Genomic DNA, 18,658 nt, shown 5'->3' on the forward strand with positions numbered 1-18,658 from the left:
GCAGCTCCTCCGAGGTGGGGAGGGAGGGCGCGCAGCGGAGCCACAGCGAGAGCAGGGACGCGGAGGCCACCGAGGGGTCAGCGGGGCCGCGGCGCCAGGGTGGGGGCCTCCAGGCGGCGCTGGCCGCGGCGCTGGGGCGAGGGCGAGCGCGCCGTGCAGCCCGCGCCTCCTGCCGTCGGCTCCCGGGGGTGGGACCCGCGCCGGGAGCTGCTGAGTGCGTGGAGGGAACCCGGCGCGGCTCGCCTGATGGATTGACTTGGAGATGGATCGAATTACACCATTTGCTGTGCAGCGGTTTGTTTTGCTCCTGCTCCGTCCCGCCGCCGCCGCAGCAGCCGCTGCAAGACCGGGTGGTGGCGAGTTTCAGGATTCTGTCGAGGACGCCGACACCTAAGGAGACCGAGGGATCTTGTTTTCTGCATTTTCGCCTTTATTTGCTTTTACCTCCCGGAGCGTGACAAGCTTTCTATTTTTTTAATTATTATTATTATTTTTTATTTTGCAGCAGCCACCCCCCATGAGGTAAGACCGTCTTTTACACATTTGCTGATGTTCCGCGAGCGTGATGGGGTGGGACCTAGAACCTCGGAGAGTCAGCACGCAGCCCCCCACCCCCGCCGGGGTGTGTGCACGCGCGTGTGTGCGTTGTCACTAAGCAGCCGATTGCTTTTCCAAGCCGCCCTCCGGCCAGCAGAGCTAGGGACGCGCACGGGGGTCTAGCGGAGCCGTCAAAACTGGCAGCGCCTGGGGGAGGGGCCCGCGGACGCCCAAGACCTCCCCCATCGTGCGCCCCCTTCCAAGAAGGAGGTGGAACCGCCGAGGGGTGAGGACGGCGAGGAAAAGTTTCTCGCTAGCCAGGGCCAGCCCGGCGCTCGCTCGCACACTGTCAGGGGCTGTCGGGGCCGCCTCGGGTTCCTGGCCCCCGCGCTCCCAGCTCGCGGCTCAGAGCCGGGCCGAGGCCGAAGGCGCCGGCTGCAGGCTCGGCCCCTGGATCGGACGCCTGGATCGCCTGGGTCCGGTCGGAGCAGCCCCACCGCGGGCGCCGCTACCTGTCCGAGAGCTGCGGGGTGGGACCGCTGGCGAGGGGCGGGGGCTCGGCGACTTGGCCGCCTCCCCACCCACGCCCCCCTGGCTCCCGCACTCGCTCCTGCCCTGAGGGCTGAGTCGCTGCCCACCACTCCTCTCTCCTGCGGCTGGCCCAGCGCGCGCCCGGGGAAGGCGAGCAGGCTCCGGGGTCCGGGGCTGCCCACCCCACCGCCCACCCGGCCCCCGGGCTTCTGCTCCTGGCCACTTCTCTCCGGCAACTTTGCGTGCTTTGTTCTCGGCTGGAAATGCTTGGCGGAAGCGCCTCGGTCAGGGTCTCCGCCAGGAGGCAAGAGCTCGGCGCAGAGATGGGTTGCGTTCGCGTCTGCCCATCAATTATGGATGGAAACAAATAAGGAAGAGTCAATTTTGCATGAGCCCCTGCTCCGGCGGCGAGAGGCGTCGGCTGCGCTGGCGGGGGCATGGCGAGCAGGAAGGTAGGGAAACTTTCACAGCGGCGCAGAAACCCCGACGTAGCCCGCCTCGGGTCCCCAGGAAGGGCTTAGAGCCCCCTCTTCCGTGTGGGACCCTGGGCTTGGAAGCAAAGGGCACCAGGGTTTGGAGGTGTGCACGAGGACTGGGTTTGAAAAATCGCTGCTCAGTTGGCTCTCGGGACCCTTGCTGTCAGGTGATTGTTTTTAGGAGCTGAACTTGTAAAAAGCCGAATGCAGGGGAGCTAGGTGTGTGGATTCCAGGACCGGCTTGAATCAGGCGGTACCGCCGGTTTCAGGGGAGCAGTGAGAGTAGCATCCCAGCCCCTCGCCGCTCGGAGCTGGCACATTTTCCCACAGAAAGGACGGTAGATCTTTATTTTAAACGCATAGGCTTTGTAAACAGACATTGGATCTGTGTCTGCCACTGCATTGCCTGCTTTCCCAAAAATAGCCCCACTGTGTCCAATGACTTGGAGGGACAGTTTCTCCCCAAAACTTCTGGCTAGGGAAAATTTTGAATCTTCAGTAAAGCGTACGGGTGCTTTGTAAGGTGGCTGTTCCCACCGCTTAGTAAGTGGACTATTTTGTTTATTTCAAGAGTGAAGTCCTAGGAAGATGGTTTCACATTTTTTTTTTTTTCCTAAACTGGTTGGGTCTGTGTCCCTGAGAGCAGGAGAAAGAGTTGTTGGAGGCAAATTTTCAAGGTTTCTTCCAGGCAGTATTGAGAAATCTTATCTCAGACAGCTGCGGGGGAGGATTTTACTATCCTTTTGGTGGTTGAAAACAATAGGTTTTGGTGGTGGTTTATTCCTGCTGTTTAAAAAGCCCTCTCGCTCTCTTAGGTATCTAACTCAGGAAATGAAGTTGTGTGTAGTCATGTTTAATGTAGTGAGTGACAGGCAAATTCTGTCAAGCTGGCAGTTATTACACAAACATTTACTCTGGCTTAGATAAATAAAAATTGCCAGATAAGCTCTGAGATTTGGGTCTCTATTGCCATGAACCTAAACATCTTGAGATAAATACACTGTAGCTCAGCCATCGTTGAGTTTTGTTTTTTGATAGTTAGTGTCTGAGCTTTTATTTGGATGTCTAGAACATGCTCTCAGAAAGATGGTTAAATAGATTACCTGAAGATTTCCAAAATGTGTGGTTTTCTTCCATTGGCACATTTAGATAGATTAACAACCAGCTATGGCTTCTTACTGGATCTTACAGAATATTGTTGCCTGACCTCATGTGTCTACTGGGCATGTTACTATACTTTTTTTTTTTTTGAGAAGCATTTCTATGATACAGGAAAGTATGCCAGGAATATTGTGACTTCCCCATCAACAGCCAGCTGGTTAACTTGAGTTTGATTTAGATTTGTGGGCGTTCTGCCTTTTTTTTTTTTTTTCTGGTGCCCTCTAATAGCACCATCTGGTCATGTCTCCCCTGGTTTGATGGATTTGAAAGATGGCTGTGACGTAAGCCTGTTAGTCCGTAGAGTGAGGGCAACTTGGGAATCCAGAGGACTTCAGTTCACTTGCTTGCTGTATGTGCAGGAAGGCTCTGTCCAGTAACTGTGCCTGGGGTAAGTGGCTCCCTAAATCATGCGGGATAGCTCCTATCCCGTGAGAGGCCATGGACAAGTAAACAAAAATTAGAACTGTGATTCACAAAGATGCCCATAATTGTTAAGGACTTATTGACTGGAGAAGTTTTCACTTCTTGTTGCTCCATCCTAATGACCCATGGTAATTAGCTTAGTCATTGTTCTTGCATGTGAGTTTCACTAAGATACAAAGAGTGAAAAATGCATCTGAAATAGGGTCATTTTTCACTCTTCTGATATATTTTCTGCAGAGTTAAGAGCCTGGCCGAATGCCTAGCCATTATTAGTGTAACCATAGGAGGTGAACTCCTTCCTTAGCATATTACAGGATAAAATATTATCTTTTATTTCGATTAATACACTTTCAGCCTGCACATTGTAGATTCATTTCTTGAGGAAGCAAGATATCATTGGCGTAGGCCAGTCAGTCTTGGTTGGTTACCTGTCCTTTCGCCAGTTGTCTTAGCCAGTGTTCCAACACTGTGTGGGCCAGTCATGTTTCTATATGTCCAACTTGAGCAAGAATTTAAGAATTAGGAAAAAAAAAAAAGAATAATGAAAGGGATCATTTGATAAGAAATGTAAATATGCACCTTTCTTTTGAAGCCTGTTATTTTATCCTATAGAGATTTTAAAACAATATGGTCCACACCAAATATTTACAGAGATTCAGCCTTCTTGCCTTTGACACAAATGAATGATGCAGTATACTATCAGGAGAATTCACGGACTGAATGTGTCATTAGAGTGGGAGATCTCACTTTCTCTGACTTATGTGATTGGAGACAGCGTTCAAATCCACCAAAGCCTGTGTCTTGGGTTGCTGCTTATTTTGTGAACAGCTGCCAACTTCCAGTTGGGAAAAAAAAGTGTATTTTGATTTCTTCCCATGCCACATGAAGAGAACAAAAGTCGCAAAGCTCTGGGCAGCATACCGTGGCACTTTTTTGTTGAAGTGGCTGTACTTGCACAGAGGACTGATAATTGAAGCTGTCTCCATTTTTCCCAAGAAAACTACTAATCTTTTTCTTTGAAAAAGCAACCATTTACATTGCCAAGGGCGATCAAATCAGTGGTCCACCCAGATACCACATGAGGTGTACTTATTTCTCAAACTTCTTTCCTATTAGGCTTTTGTTAACTCATCCAGATTAGCATTTTAACAACCCTGAAGTGAACTCCTGCCATTCTCTCTACTTGGACACAGTATGTAGATCATCCATCATCCTGTCCTTGGCTACAACAGGCTGCTGGCTCCATCACCATTTGGAGCTACACAGAACCCATCCGACTGTGAACAGCACAGCTGGCTACAGCAATTTTTTCTTCCACACCACTGGCAGCATTGTCTGGCTGTGGTAACTAAAGTTAACACCCAGAACAGGAAGTTTCCGTTGTTTTGCAACCTGCGCCAGGCCCCCTCATCCAGGTCTGGGGGCACACCTGCCAAAAGACCCTGCCGAATTGCTGTGGTGTGTTCCAGATAAAAGGGGGCTTGCCCCAACCTTAAGTGACCGCAGGAAAGACTCGCTATGCTTGGTAAGTTTAAACTGCTAGAGTTACAGAATTAGAAGGAGCCTGTCATTCAGGCCCCATTCATCCTATATTTTGAGAATGTATTCTGTTTGAAAAGGTAAAGAAAGGAATGAAGCAGCCTTTAGCTTGAGATCACAAATGACTGAAGACAGAAAAAGACCCAGTCCTTGGGTGAACGGAGTTTCTTACTCCTTCATCTTTTCACAAATGACATGGATTGTACCTGTTCCTAATTGTGGGTTCTGTGTCTCATGGTCCTCAATGCTTTCTATCCCATTTGTTGTGTTGTTTTCTTCTTTTGTCCCGATAAGATATCCATTACAGTAGTGATTGCTTGTTAAGCAATCATAACATGAATTAGATGCATGCAGTCGTTAGATGATGTGGCCAAGCTTTGTTGTTTGTTTAATTCTGGCTTTAGAGTTTGCTGTGTACAGCAGAAATGGCCTGGTGTTTTGGTGTGAGTTAGGTGGTAGTCTCTGTCCTCTGCATACCAGAAAACAACAAGGAGGAGGAGGAGGAGGAGGGTGATGATGATGATGATGATGATGGTGGGATGAAGGGGAGAGTGAAGAGGTGATGATGGAGGAGGAAGTGGGGGAGGATGAGGAGAGTGATGATGGTGGAGGAGGAAGAGGAGAAAATAGTACCAATCAATATATAACACTGAATGTTCATGTGCTTATTAAATTCCAGACACCATTCTAGGATTTTTGTATCTTGATTATATCATGAAGAAAAACCCACAAACAACTGCATGAAGTGGGCACACTATGATTTTGCTTCTTTATCAAAGAAGAAACAGAGGGACTGGGAAAGTGTAGTAATTTCCTTAGGTCACGTGACAGAGTTAGGATTTGAACACGGGTCTTGAAACATCTCATCCCACTTTTTCATCACGGCACTGAAGTGCTTCCAAGAACACAGACCGCCCTGAAACTTTTTGTCTCCTTAATGTTTCTTACACTTGATTCTCAATAAAACAGTCATCTTTAGGGGAAAAACTATACTGAATGAAATAATATGCTCAGTATGGGCATGCTCTTAAATCATAACCTTTTTTCCCTCACCCTAAATCATGTTGTTACATTCCTCTTCCGTTTTTATTTCTTTGGCCAAATAATTATGACATACTCTTCTTCCCAAGTGTCCTAGAGCAGTAGCTTCTCCTATCATTTTTTTTCCATGTGAGACTTTTCTGTCCAGGATTATAGTGGCACAGGACAAATGGCAAGATCCATCACTCTCCACCCAAAAGTGCTTCTGTGTCTGGTTGCTGTTGATATTCATTTCCCTGATCTTGGCAGGTGAAGATCCATTATGTATCTTGGTCCCATTTCCCAGGAGTATTTATGGGCCCCATCAGCAAAGACAGTGAGAGCTGCAGCTGTTCCAGCATTAGTGGCTCCAGGATGGGAACTATATTATTAAAGCTGACTGTGTATCACATGAACCATGCTTTTTTTCTTGGTTGTGATTGTGGGAGAATCCTTTTGTCTATAGGAATCAGACCATCACTGAGAAGTTGTCACCAATGCATCGGCATTTTTTTTTTTTTTTGGTTTGTTATTCTTTTCATTCAGGATTGCTGTGGGAGGGGAAAACCCAAATGTATGCATTCCCACTACACATAATGCTGAGATGTAAGGTTTTCAACATATATTTATGGGGAAGGAAATATGGGTTTTAAAAGTTCAATATGTTGGTACATATAATAAAGCCTTAGGAAGATCTACAATTACTTAGCCTATTGTTGGAGTCTGTACTTAAAAATAAAGTTAGAAGTTTCTACCCAGTCAGGGAACTGGCACATAAGAACTAGTGCAGATGAAGCTCTTTGAGAAAAATCACACTTTCTTTCATGTCCCAGGAATAGGCTATCTGCAAACCAGGGGCTTAGACTCTTACCTACCTTGGCCTACAACTCACTTGTTATGAGAAAGGTCTTTGGAAGCTTGCTTGGTCTGCAGTCTACTGTCTGCTACATTTGTCATCCAATCTCCAGACCTCCGCTGGGTAATAGTTGAATCAAATAAAGATATTATTAAAGCTACAGAAGAAGAAGGGGAGGCAGGAGAAAGTACAATGTAGGGTGCAGTTGCTTCTGTTTGTGCCACTGCTGGAGACATTGAAGAGCAGGCTTAAGGAGGAACACGACACAGTTCTGGAGCCCAAAGTTTTCGCGGAGTGCCACTGTAGAGACAAGGTAAACAAATTGCTGAAATAAAGTGGCATGTGTTTTCAGTGCCAGAAAAGATAGACACAGACCCATGGCAGTTGAGTGGAGTGAGAGGTTATTTCTGGCTAGGGTGGTCAGGGAAGACTTTGTGGAGCCACTGGTATTTGAGCTGATCCTTGAACTAGGTAGGATTTGGACAGGTGGACAGTGCGGGTGGGTGGAGGAGGTGTTGAGAGGGAGGACATTCCAGGCATACAGAACAGCCTGGGCCAAAGCCCTGGGGTAGGGTGGGGCGGAGTAGAAGTCTAGATCATTTCTCCATGTTTGAGTCCTTACCTCCAACAGCCTCGCGCTGCAAGTGTGAAAAGACAGTTTGACGTGCGGTCCTCAGATGTCTACTGGGTGTCTCTGGTCTACTGTACTTAACCATTCAGCAGGTGGCCCCACAGCTTAAGCCATCAGAATGAATGGGATCTATCTTGTGGCAATTCAGTAGGTGGCTCCGTGATCAGAACTAAAACCCCCACATCAGCTGCCAGCTGGTTCAGCGGCACACGTGAGCATCGCAGTGGGTAACGGGCTTTGCCTCAAGTTATCCAGCAAGATGGCTCTCCTCACAGAGGTGTTCAGCAGCACCAAAGAAGAGGTTGTTGTTTCATCAGCTTCGTCGTTTAGTTAAAACTTGAAAACTCTAGACATACAAACGAGTACATTGCATATGTACGTGGGGATTCTGGAGGGGAGTAAAGGAGATGTGGATGTAAGAGTAGAAACATTGAAACCATGATAACCATATACTGCAGGCCCCATGAGGCTGTATTGCTTCTTCACTGTAGGTGAGCAGAGGGAATGACACATAGTAAGTATTTAACAAATATTTTAATAAGTGTATTGAGTTGGACTTTGTATTACATTGCAGAGAGAGCCGGTTGTGGCTGGCAAACTGTGCAAGGAGTAGGGTTGGAGCTATGACAATTGTATCCTTATAGAGAAAGGGAAATGACTTGGAAAGCTCTAAGTACTTCCTCTTGGAAAATCTCATCCTTGAGGGTCCCTGGGGATTCAACATCCTTTGTGGGTCTGAATTGTCAGGATAAATCTTTCTGCCATCAGCAACTCCCCATGTCCCCCACTTTCCCAATTCCTTCCCCTCCCTTCTTCCCACCATGCCCAATCCCCATCCCCAAGTGAAGCTGTTAAGGCACTGGAGTTTCCCAACCATCATTAAGCCAGAAGTTCTGTGTAGTGTAAGTAGGCTTATTAGAAACCATAAGAAAGGGAAAATAAAACGAAAACAGTGACATTAGGGAATGTTCAAGTCAATTCCTTTGCCAAGAATTGCTCCAGTGGTTCAGTTTTCCATGTTATCCTTAAGTCTTTTACACGTTAATGGTTACATGACAGACAGTCTAAGAGAGGGATCTTAAGTTTGAAGTATCACTGCCAATTAGAGATCAATCAAAAATCATAAAATTGGCCAATAGGGAAAACAGATTAAGCATAAATAGACGCAGTATTGGGAACTTTTCAGGAATATCCCGGTGACATAAAGCAGAGAACCTGTTTAGTAATTGGTCTGGCTCCCACCCAGTTCTGTTAAAGTGAAGGTTGCAAGCTGCCTCCCCCTGCATGAAGCACAGTTGCCTCCAGACAGGTTCTAAAATAAACTGGCCTTGCTCAACAAGACTAATAATAACAGCCGGCACTTACAGTGTGCTTGCCCTGTGCCGTGGCACAGTGCCGAGCACTTTAAATGTGCTATCTAATTTAATGCCACCCCTGAGAGTATAGCTAACTGAGAGCTAACGTATATTCAGTGCTTACTGTGTGCCTCATACTCTTCTCCATACCTACAGAAATCATTTGGTCAGCAACCTTTTGAGCTAGGTACTATGATTATGAATAGTATTCTTGTTTACACAGCAGGAGACTGAGGCATGAGAGATCCACTATTCAGCTAGTGAATAGTGGAACCAGGGGGCTTGGATCCATTCGAGGCAGTAGTGTACTGTGGTGGTTGGGAGCATGAATTCCGGAGCCAGTCTCATGGAGGGGTGGGGGATGGGAGGTGTATGATTGATATGCTGTGTGATCTTGGACAGATGACTTAACTTCTCTGAGCCTCAGTTTCATCTTTTGAGAAGTGGGTGATGATGGTAGTACCCACCTCCCAGGATTGTTGTCAGACATAAATGAATTAAATATTTGAACAGCACTTAAAATAGTGCTTGGCATGCACTGTGCGCTATAAATATATCACTGTCTGTTAAATAAAAATAAACGTAGTCTGGCTCTAGAGACTGTGCTTTTAGCCCTTATACTGTGCTGTCTTTCCATGTGTACTTTTTATCATACCTCTTTAACTGATAGATATCTACCTTGAAGCCAGTCCCACCATAGCTGTCTTCCACTCCCACCCACAACACTTGCCACACAGCCAGCCAGACTGGAAGAGGGAATTTGTTTTGAGGGGTCTGGTGGTTTACAGATTTATGCCAGACCTTGATGCCTAGTGGACGACCCCTAACCCAGCTGTCAGCTGTTTAAGTATCATGACATTAGAAATCTGGCTGCCACTATCAGTTGTGTCAAAGGACAATTGTAGATAATAGGCATGCCCTGAATGCTGGCTGCTGGGCTGATAGGAACCTGTAATAATACCAGGAAAACCCATGCGTACTCCCAAACCGTCCTCGTCACCACCCGCATCTTTGATCTTTGCCAGTAATCTTCAAACTTTAAGATTCAGCAGAATCACATAAGAATAAAAATCAGATTCCCGGAGCTCCAACACTAATGGGTCTCTTTTGCTGGGCCTAGAATGGAGCCCAAGCGCCTGTGATAATATTGAGAAAATGTGTGCTGGAGTAGCCAGAGCTGCTGCAACATCGGTGTGCCTGCAGGTATTGCCTGGCATCTTGTTAAAATGCAGGTTCCCCTACACTATAGGGAGAATGACTGTGAGCCAAAGACATCCCAGCCAGCTCATGAAACAGTGAAGAAACTAATCAAATCTGCTCAAAGCTAAAGAGGCCTTTTTTTTTTTTTTCCAGTTTGCAAAAGATCTTCATAGTGAGCAGAAATTATGAAAGAAAAGGGCACTCACTTATTTCTGCTGACTAGCCTATATCATTTCATAAATGGAGTCCTGAGCCAGTATTCATATCAACAGTTTTTGATTTAATGATAAACTGAGATAAGGGTAATCAAACTTCATGCTTCAGGGCATAAGGTGATTGCCTGCTGTGGTCAGGATGGAATTTTTTCCCTTGTGCTTTGCACAATTGACTAGATGCATTAGAGAGAGTATTCAGGCTGTGCTTGGAAGAGCAGGGGCCGGAAGCTCTGGCAAGAAAAAAACTCCACTGGCTGAGATCAGATGGGAAATGTTCTGTTTTGTGATGAAGAACCCCATCATCGTTTAGCTTTATCATTTTTGTTTAATGTTAAGATGCTGTATACTGTATGTGTATACTTCTAAAAGCCACACAAGGAGGCTAGAAATGTACTGTGTTTGGAAGCAGATGCTCTGCACTCCAGCTGTAGCCAACAGACTGAACCTCTCATGACCTGGGGAAAGCATTATTCCCTCGGAGAACAGTTCCCTCATCTGTCCCTTTGATCATCAAGTAAGGCTGTAGATGAAAGTGCTTCATAAAATTTGGATAGTTGCTGTTCAAAGACATGTATTATTGTGATACAATGAGATATTCTTTATGGAATCACCATTTGTTATCCTCAACAATATATAAATCCATGCTCTATGTGATAATATAGTATGCATAATGACAGTGAACAACTAGTGAGTTCTTAATCCGTACCAAGCTATGAGTCTATTATTTACATTCTTCCATTGAATGTTTGTATTAGCCTTTTGGGTTTCCTACTTTTTCATTCCCATTTTGTAGAAGACACACAGATGCTCAAGGGGTATCAGTTTCCCATTACTGAGGTCAGAAGTCGGAAGTAAGTTTCACTGGACTAAAAGGGCATCAACCCTAGGGGAGAATTCATATCCCCACACTTTGTAGCTTGCAGAGGGTGTCTTCACTTCTTCCCTGGGGCCCGTTCCTCTTCTTCAAGGTAAGCAAGCCTTGAATCTGATGTCCGCTTGCATAGTCACTTCTCCTTCTTTGACTCTTCTGCCTCTCTGTTCCATCTGTTTGAGGATCCTTTTGATTACATTGGACCCATCCAGATAATCTGGGATAATCTCCCTATTTCAAGATCCTCTACTTAATCAATATGCAAAATCCCTCTTGCAATATAAGTCAATGCATTCACAGGTTCCAGGGACTGGGGCATGGACATCTTTCATGGGCGGGGACTTTATCCTGCCTGCACAGTGAAGTACCTTGCTTGGGTTACACAGTGGCAGAGTCAAAATTCACACCCAAGTCTAAGTTTGACTTCACAGCCCCAGATCTCAACCTCTGACTATAAACTTCAATTTAATCAGTGGAAGAAGCAGTAAATCATACAGTTGAAGTGTAAATAATCAATGTAAACATAGTCAGCATAGGAATAACAACACAGACATTAACCTTACTGATCTTCATGTCCTACTTGGTAATAGACGTGAACTCATTCGTTGATTTGTTCTGAGTGTGGATATCTGATTGACTTTATTTACAAGGATCCCTAAATCCATTTGTCTTTCACTAGGTGACTTAATGAACAAGGAGCCATTGGGAGAACAAGTGACCACTGGGGAGGTTGATAGGAAAGGGTTTTAGTAGAGCTGCAAGTTTGCAAAGGATGGTGGGAAAAAGATGAAGACGACAGGGACAGACTTTTCTTTGCTAGCTCTGGTAATTTCTCTTGGCCACTTGGATGAGGTTCCTCAGATTAAACCATCTCACATCATCCACTGAAAGCCAAGACCACCTCCAGCTTGGGAGGCTTATGACTCTCAGGTCAATTAGAAAATCAAGAGCCTATGTTGTGCGAGGTCTCCAAAAGGCTGTAACAAGTTATCAGAGGCCTCTCCCTCATCCTTCCCCATCTCTCACTTGTCTGCCCTTTGTCACACACTTAGTTCCTATCTGAGGTTTAGTATACTCTCAAGTTCAAAATGTGTACCCATCACTGAAAAGGCTGTCTGAACAATTTGAAAAAGGAGGAAGAACACAGATCTTGGCATCTGGAATCTATCCTAGGTCAACTATTAGCCAACCAGAAATCTGTGGTCAAAGCACCAGCCTTGCTGGCCTTAGTTTTCTTTTGAGAGCAAAGTGAGGAAAGGGGCACAGAGAGCGTCTAGCTGACCTCTAAGTTCTTTCTAGGCATAGGACTCCGTAATGCTGCATTTATCTATGTGTGTTAATTACTGGGCAGGAGGATCAGATAGAAGAGTGATTCTAAAAACTATGAATCCGCTTCCTGAATGGGGGTATAGCTATCTGTGTAAAGAGACAGACACACAGATAGTTCAACTTCGCAAATTTATTCTTGCCATTTACCTTTTACAGCACCTTGCCCTTTTCTTACGGGATCACTTAAACTTCACTGCTGCTAATATAGTTTTTAGACTCAATTTTCAGAAATGCATAGATAATATTTTCAGTTAGCGGTAATTGCACATCATGCCGCTCTCAGGAGTTGATACGTTACTATCACACAATTTTTCTGTAATTTTCAGTTATATCCCTGAAGGGCCATCCCTCATGGATCATGTAGAACTGAGAGGACAAATGAGTTTCAAAGTAGAGAGCCAAATAGGACTTAGTGGTAGTGGCTATTGCCACTTGTGTTGCAGAAATGTGTATGCCTGCATCCAAGGTCAAGGAGAAAAAGAATGCCTGGATTGATTCGCACAGTCTTCTGTGACAAGGAGAGGGTATACGGTAGCCTAGAACGGCAAATTGGCCATCTTTGATTCAGTATTTGCTTTAGAGGTACAAATCTCTCTCAAAGCACTCATTCTCATTAAGCATGATCTCTGTACAGGTTGGTAAGGATTTAAGGCAAATATCTGAAATGATGTCTTAGCTCACCGCAAGCATGGAGCTCGAGTTCTCCGACCCATGGGAAGGAAGATATGAACTTCAGATGCATAAAGAACCTTGGTAATGATGACACAGTTTTTGCGATTTGATGTATTCTGTTGCATATTCCCTCAATTATTCCCACTATCTTTAACATATTATCAAAATTTCAAAGCTGTTATAAATGATTATGCAAGTATAGATACCCCCTTTGCTATATTTGGATGTATGTAGTGTAGATGGATAGGTATTTGAATATATAACACTATCGTATATGTGTCTATGTCCCGTATGGAGAATCTGAATGAAAATCTTCCAAGTCTGACATACATAGGTTAGAATCCTATCCTGTTTGCTTAACAGATGTGAGAAATTGCATATATCACTGGTTTCTCTTAGTTTCCTTTTATGTAATAGAAAGAAAATATTCTTAAAGAGATGCGAAATCAATTAGAGATAATGCATAGAAAGTGGTCATTGCAGTATTTAGAATACAGTCATATTGGACTTTTCATCATTAGAATGCTCCATACTACATGTAACAGAAAACCCAATTCAAAATTGCTTAAACCGTTCAGACCTCATTAAGTCACATAATAAGATGCCTTGAGACGTGGTGGTTCCAAGGTTGATTAATTCTTTGGCTGAACAGAGTTATCACAGAGTCAAGTACTTTCTGTGTCACTTCTCTGCCTTTCTCAGCCTGTTAGACTTCTCCTTAACCAGCTCTTTTCTTGTCCCCAATATAACAGATATGTCCCAGGTGAGAATCCAATAGGTTAAGAAACCAGCATGTCCTTGGAAACCTCTCCCAGTGATAGACTTTCCCTCTTAGAATCATGTCACCTGCTGGAAGCTGATACCCTTGGGAGGGGAATGGGACCATCACTGTTGACTTAGTTGGGGGAGGTTAGCTTACAGATACAAAAACAAAGTCCATGTTTTGTTATCAAGTATTTGCATAATACTAAATATTCATATCATGTATACACAGTACACATTACATTAAAACCATTGTGAGTACACTCAAACTATAAAATTTTGACGTTTGGCCACAGATATTTTTCTGACATTGTTTGAAACTTTTGCATGACTGGAACATAATTTGCATTTATTTGGGCAATTTAAAAAATATAAGAGCTATGACCCTGGAAGAAAATTCTACCAAGTTAGCTTTCACTATGCTTCCATGTTTTTTTTTTTTTTTCCTGTAGATTTTTTAAATAAGCAATAGGATTTTCCCTGCCAGATTAACATGTTGAAATATCATAGTAAATATAAACCATAATTATGAAGACACTTTTATCTCTTGAGAGGTAGAGACAGAAATGCTAACTCCATTCTCTTCAACTCTGTGAGACATTTCATGATTAGACATTCACATTTTCTCATGGTTCCTGTTTTAAAAAAAAACCATTAACCCTTGGAACTCTAGACTTTCATGAGTTCCTGTTACATATGATAAATCTTATATCTACAGAGGAAAGCTATCCCCTTTGTGAATTCTTTGTTTCTTGTCATTTAATGAAATACATTGCAGGCCTCCCAGTAGAAATCCTAGCCTGGTGCTGAGCCCTCCTTCACTCTGCACTGTGTAACCTCTTTTCCTGGTACAACTATACAATAAATCACTTCTAAGGCACCATAAAATATGGGCGAGGAAGCTCCTCCTTTACTTTTCTTTGTTCAGCTGATCTACCTCTGCATGAAGCCATAAAAATTAACTGCCTACATTTTCAATATCTGAAAATTCTACTTTCAATGTTTTATAGTTGCATTTTTGTTCACCAAGGTGAAACTTCTCTTGGGTTTCATTAAAAAAAAAAAAAATCTTACTCCTTAAAGGAAAATAGCCCTTTACTTGCTATCCCCTGTATATTCAGCCTCCATGATTTTCCTTTCTAATTGTTAGTCCTGCTGAATCCAAATGGTCCTGAGTTCAAATTCTGATTTCGCCACTTAACCTCTTAAAGGCTCGTTTTTCTCACTGGAAAGTTGGGGTGGTGTTTTCACCTGATGTTAATTCAATCTGACCCTGAGTCTTAGGTGTGATGCTCTAGATGCTTCTGAATCCTTCACTCATTCAGTCACTTAGTTGTGCAGTCGATGTCTTCTGTGCATTTTCACAGATCAGAGAGCATTTCTTTCTCTTTGCCTTCCCAAAGTCCTAGTCCAGTAAGCAGTGGATGACTGCACACAGGGTCGTTCTCACAGCTATGTGGCCTGTAGAGTCATACCTAGCCACAGGAATGGAATGCTCGGGTGTGACCATCTTGAAATGTGAAATTCTTAATACTTTTTAATCAAGGAACTTGACATTTTTCTTATTTTGCACTGAGCCCTGAACATTGTGTGGCCTGGCTATCCCTTATCACCAGCGGTATTTGATCTGTGTTGGTCTGAGTAGGCCAAAGAGTCACCTACTCTTGTCTGAGCTCCCACTGTGTCACTTACTCCAGCAGCCACCTAACTTTGCCAGGCCTGAATTTTCAAGCTGAAAAGCATAGCAGTGTAGGCACGGTCCCAGGGTCATGGCTGTTAATCTCCAGCCCTCAGGAGAGGAAGACGTAAGTAAAATGATGTTGGGCTGGAATTTGGATTACAACACTGTACTTAGAAAACTAGGAACTAGAACATGGAGATTATGGAACCAAAAGAAAACTGAAATTAGGACTCTTGAGAAAGTTGGGCTGAGTAGCAGAAACTTGACGTCTAGCCCAGGCCCACATGCTGTTTGGTGGTTTTACAATAAAATCAAACTGATTGGGCACTGCCGTTATTCTGCTGATTTCATTTGGATCTGCCCTTTTCTCTCTGTAGATTTTATGCTAATCCCCTCCCCCAAGATAATGAAGTCATTCCTATGCTTTTGGCCACCTTAAAAAAAATCTATATACAGGATCTTAAAATTTGTATATATGAATATTGGCATCCCTGAGAGTTTTCTGATTTTAAGCCAGAGAACTTTAGTGTGTTGCAAGGTAATATATATTTAGTCAGGTCTCTGGCATGGACATGAACCAATCAAAACAGATCCATGGTGTAGTGCCACATGATTGGTGTACTCCCTGAAGTCTTACACTTTTTTAAAAGTGCTCTTGGGCCGACGCCGCAGCTCAACAGGCTAATCCTCCGCCTGCGGCGCCGGCATACTGGGTTCTAGTCCCGGTCGGGGCGCCGGATTCTGTCCTGGTTGCTCCTCTTCCAGTCCAGCTCTCTGCTGTGGCCCGGGAGTGCAGTGGAGGATGGCCCAAGTGCTTGGGCCCTGCATCTGCATGGGAGACCAGGAGAAGCACCTGGCTCCTGGCTTCGGATCAGCTCAGAGGCCATTTGGGGTGAACCAACGGAAAGACCTTTCTCTCTGTCTCTCTCTCTCTCACTGTCTAACTCTGCCTGTCAAAAAAAAAAAAAAAAAATGCTCTTGGACCCAGGGCACAAGAAGAAAGTACCACCTTTGAGTCTGCATTCATTTTGTAGGACCGGAGTCTCTCCTGGATCTGTCACTCTGCCATGTCTCTAAGCACTTTACAAATTCCATATTAATGTGTAGCTGTTTAGTGGAAGGCACAGACTTCAGATACGCTGTTTTTCAAGTTGAAGTCACTAGCAAATTGCAATGATAAGAGACATTTCAAAGGGAACAAACAACTCTAACCTGAGATTCAGCAATCTTCATTTTTAGATATATCTGCAGTTCTGCCTGAAGCCACCTTTTGCTCCACAACAAATTTGAGATCACAAGAGAACTGGATGCTCAAAGTGTCTCTAATCACCCACCTAACCATTTGCATCATTAAGTCTGGGCCGGCCTGTTTGCTTTGTAAACACACTTGTTTCAGCAGAGGAGAGATGGGAGCCTTTCTATAATGTTTAAAGCCACAAACAACTCCAGTGAAAGCCACAGTATCTGGAGCCAATTAAGATCAAAGCTATGATGCTTAGTGCTACAAATTTCATCACTTAAATATTAAGCAGTTTTTACTTAGACACTGATCAAGAGGTGTTAATGTAGATTCTTTTAAACAACTCAAATAATTTAGAACATGTGTATGAGAGGAAGAAAACTGCAGTCTTTTTGAGGGAGAAAATGGGAATCTTTTCCACTTTCAAGAGTTGTAAGCATTTTGTCTTTGAACTTTCAGAATGTTATCCAGTTTATGGGGTATGTCTACTTATTTACTTTATTTCATTTCATTTTATTTTGATGGAGAACATCTTGACCTCTGCCTATTTTTATTGTTTGAAGCAATAGGATTCTAACTTAGAATCCTTGGAACCAAATGGGAGTTTACATTTTAGTTCCCAAGATGTTTCTTCTGCCCCTAATGGTTGGCTAACTGATGTGTTTACATTTGTATTAGCATTGAGTGGGCTGGTTTGAAAAGGGCCACAGAGATAGTTGAAGTCTGACTTCTTGTTGCTGTAACAACTAACTCGAGGCAGTTTTTCAGCATCACCCTTACCCACTATAGAATTTATTTTATGACTAAGAAAAATAGCCCAGTGTGAATAAATTCTGACATAATTGTATTCTAGCAACCATTTTATCTCCTGCATAAAATGTAAACAGTACAGCTGTATACATCAGTTTGTCAAACATACATTTTGCGTTTAAAAGAAGTTTACTTAACACTTAGATGGCCACTTATTTGTATCTTAGTGAGGTGGGTTGAAAACTCCAGCTAGAAACAAGAAGGTTGGCAGAGAAAACTTCCTGACTTCCAGCTACCACTCTTCCAGAACTTTAAGGGGAGTTTGAGATTTGAGTGAGCCAAGTCTTCATTCTTCATTTTCCTGTGCATATTTTAGAGTAAAGAAAAGAGATCGTAATGCCCCTGCTTGAACAATGGGGGTACAAACTTTTTTGGCTTTCAGTATCCAAGTTGACAGACAGTTTTCCGTTTGCTTTTGCTGGCTGTAGATTTGAGCACTGAGAATCTAAGCCGTGTTTTCTTTCTACTATGTGGCTGTAATTCCTGGCTTTTAATGCAAAAGACAATCCCTATATTACTGGTACCAAGAGAACAGCAGTGATTTTGAACTGGCAGGAATCTTTATGAAAATATATTAAAGTTCATTCTAAAATTAGAAACTGTTGTTGCAGGTTTTATTTTAGCACTTTATATTTGGAAGTTTCAGAAGGAAAAAGTAGGAGGTAGGAAGGCGAGAAGAACAAAACCTAAACTATGCTATGCTAATTTAACTGAGATCTGTGAATTAACCTGCATTTCTCTTACTGCACACCTGCAGTTCAAATATGACATGTAAAATGATAGAGGACTCGTTCTCTAGGGAATCACCACCTAAAATAACTTTGATATTTTAAGACATATACCCTGTAAGTTCCAAGTATTAGTTCATTATTGTATTCAGCACACAGATAATAATTGTCCTTACCAAGAACGTTCTCAGCTTCTTTGGGTGAAAGGTGACTTTATATTCTTAGTGGAACATCTCCTTTTCTGTTTTTTTTTTTTTTTTAAGATTTATTTATTTATTTGAAAGTCAGAGTTACAGAGAGAAGGAGAGGCAGAGGGAAAGAAAGAGAGAGGTATTCTATCCACTGGTTCACTCCCCAATTGGCTGCAGCTGCCGGAACTGGGCTGAAGCCAGGAGCCAGGAGCTTTCTCCAAGTCTTCCCAGGAGGGTGCAGAGGCCCAAGGACTTGGGCCATCTAGTACTGCTTTCTCAGGCCAGAACAGAGAGCTATCTAGGATTTTGAACAGCTGAGATTCGAACCGGCGCGCATATAAGATGCTGGCACTGCAGGCGGCAGCTTTACCCACTATGCCACAGTGCCAACCACCTTCTGTTTTTAAAAGTTAAAAAATTATAGAGATCT

General features: G+C 43.7%; 1 protein-coding gene across 12 annotated transcripts in view; it reads left to right on the top strand.

Moving 5' to 3' along the window:
* The first annotated feature begins 1,439 nt into the window (after positions 1-1,439).
* Positions 1,440-18,658, top strand: part of SEMA6D (semaphorin 6D) — a 55,048-nt gene continuing 37,829 nt past the window's right edge. For all 12 annotated transcript variants that reach the window (XM_062205841.1, XM_062205843.1, XM_062205849.1 and 9 more), the window contains exon 1: positions 1,440-1,520. The gene's annotated coding sequence lies outside the window, so the exon portion shown is untranslated. The remainder of the gene's footprint in view (positions 1,521-18,658) is intronic.

The sequence above is a fragment of the Lepus europaeus genome, chromosome 11 (genome assembly GCF_033115175.1).
Source record: "Lepus europaeus isolate LE1 chromosome 11, mLepTim1.pri, whole genome shotgun sequence".
NCBI classification, from domain to species: Eukaryota; Metazoa; Chordata; class Mammalia; order Lagomorpha; family Leporidae; genus Lepus; species Lepus europaeus.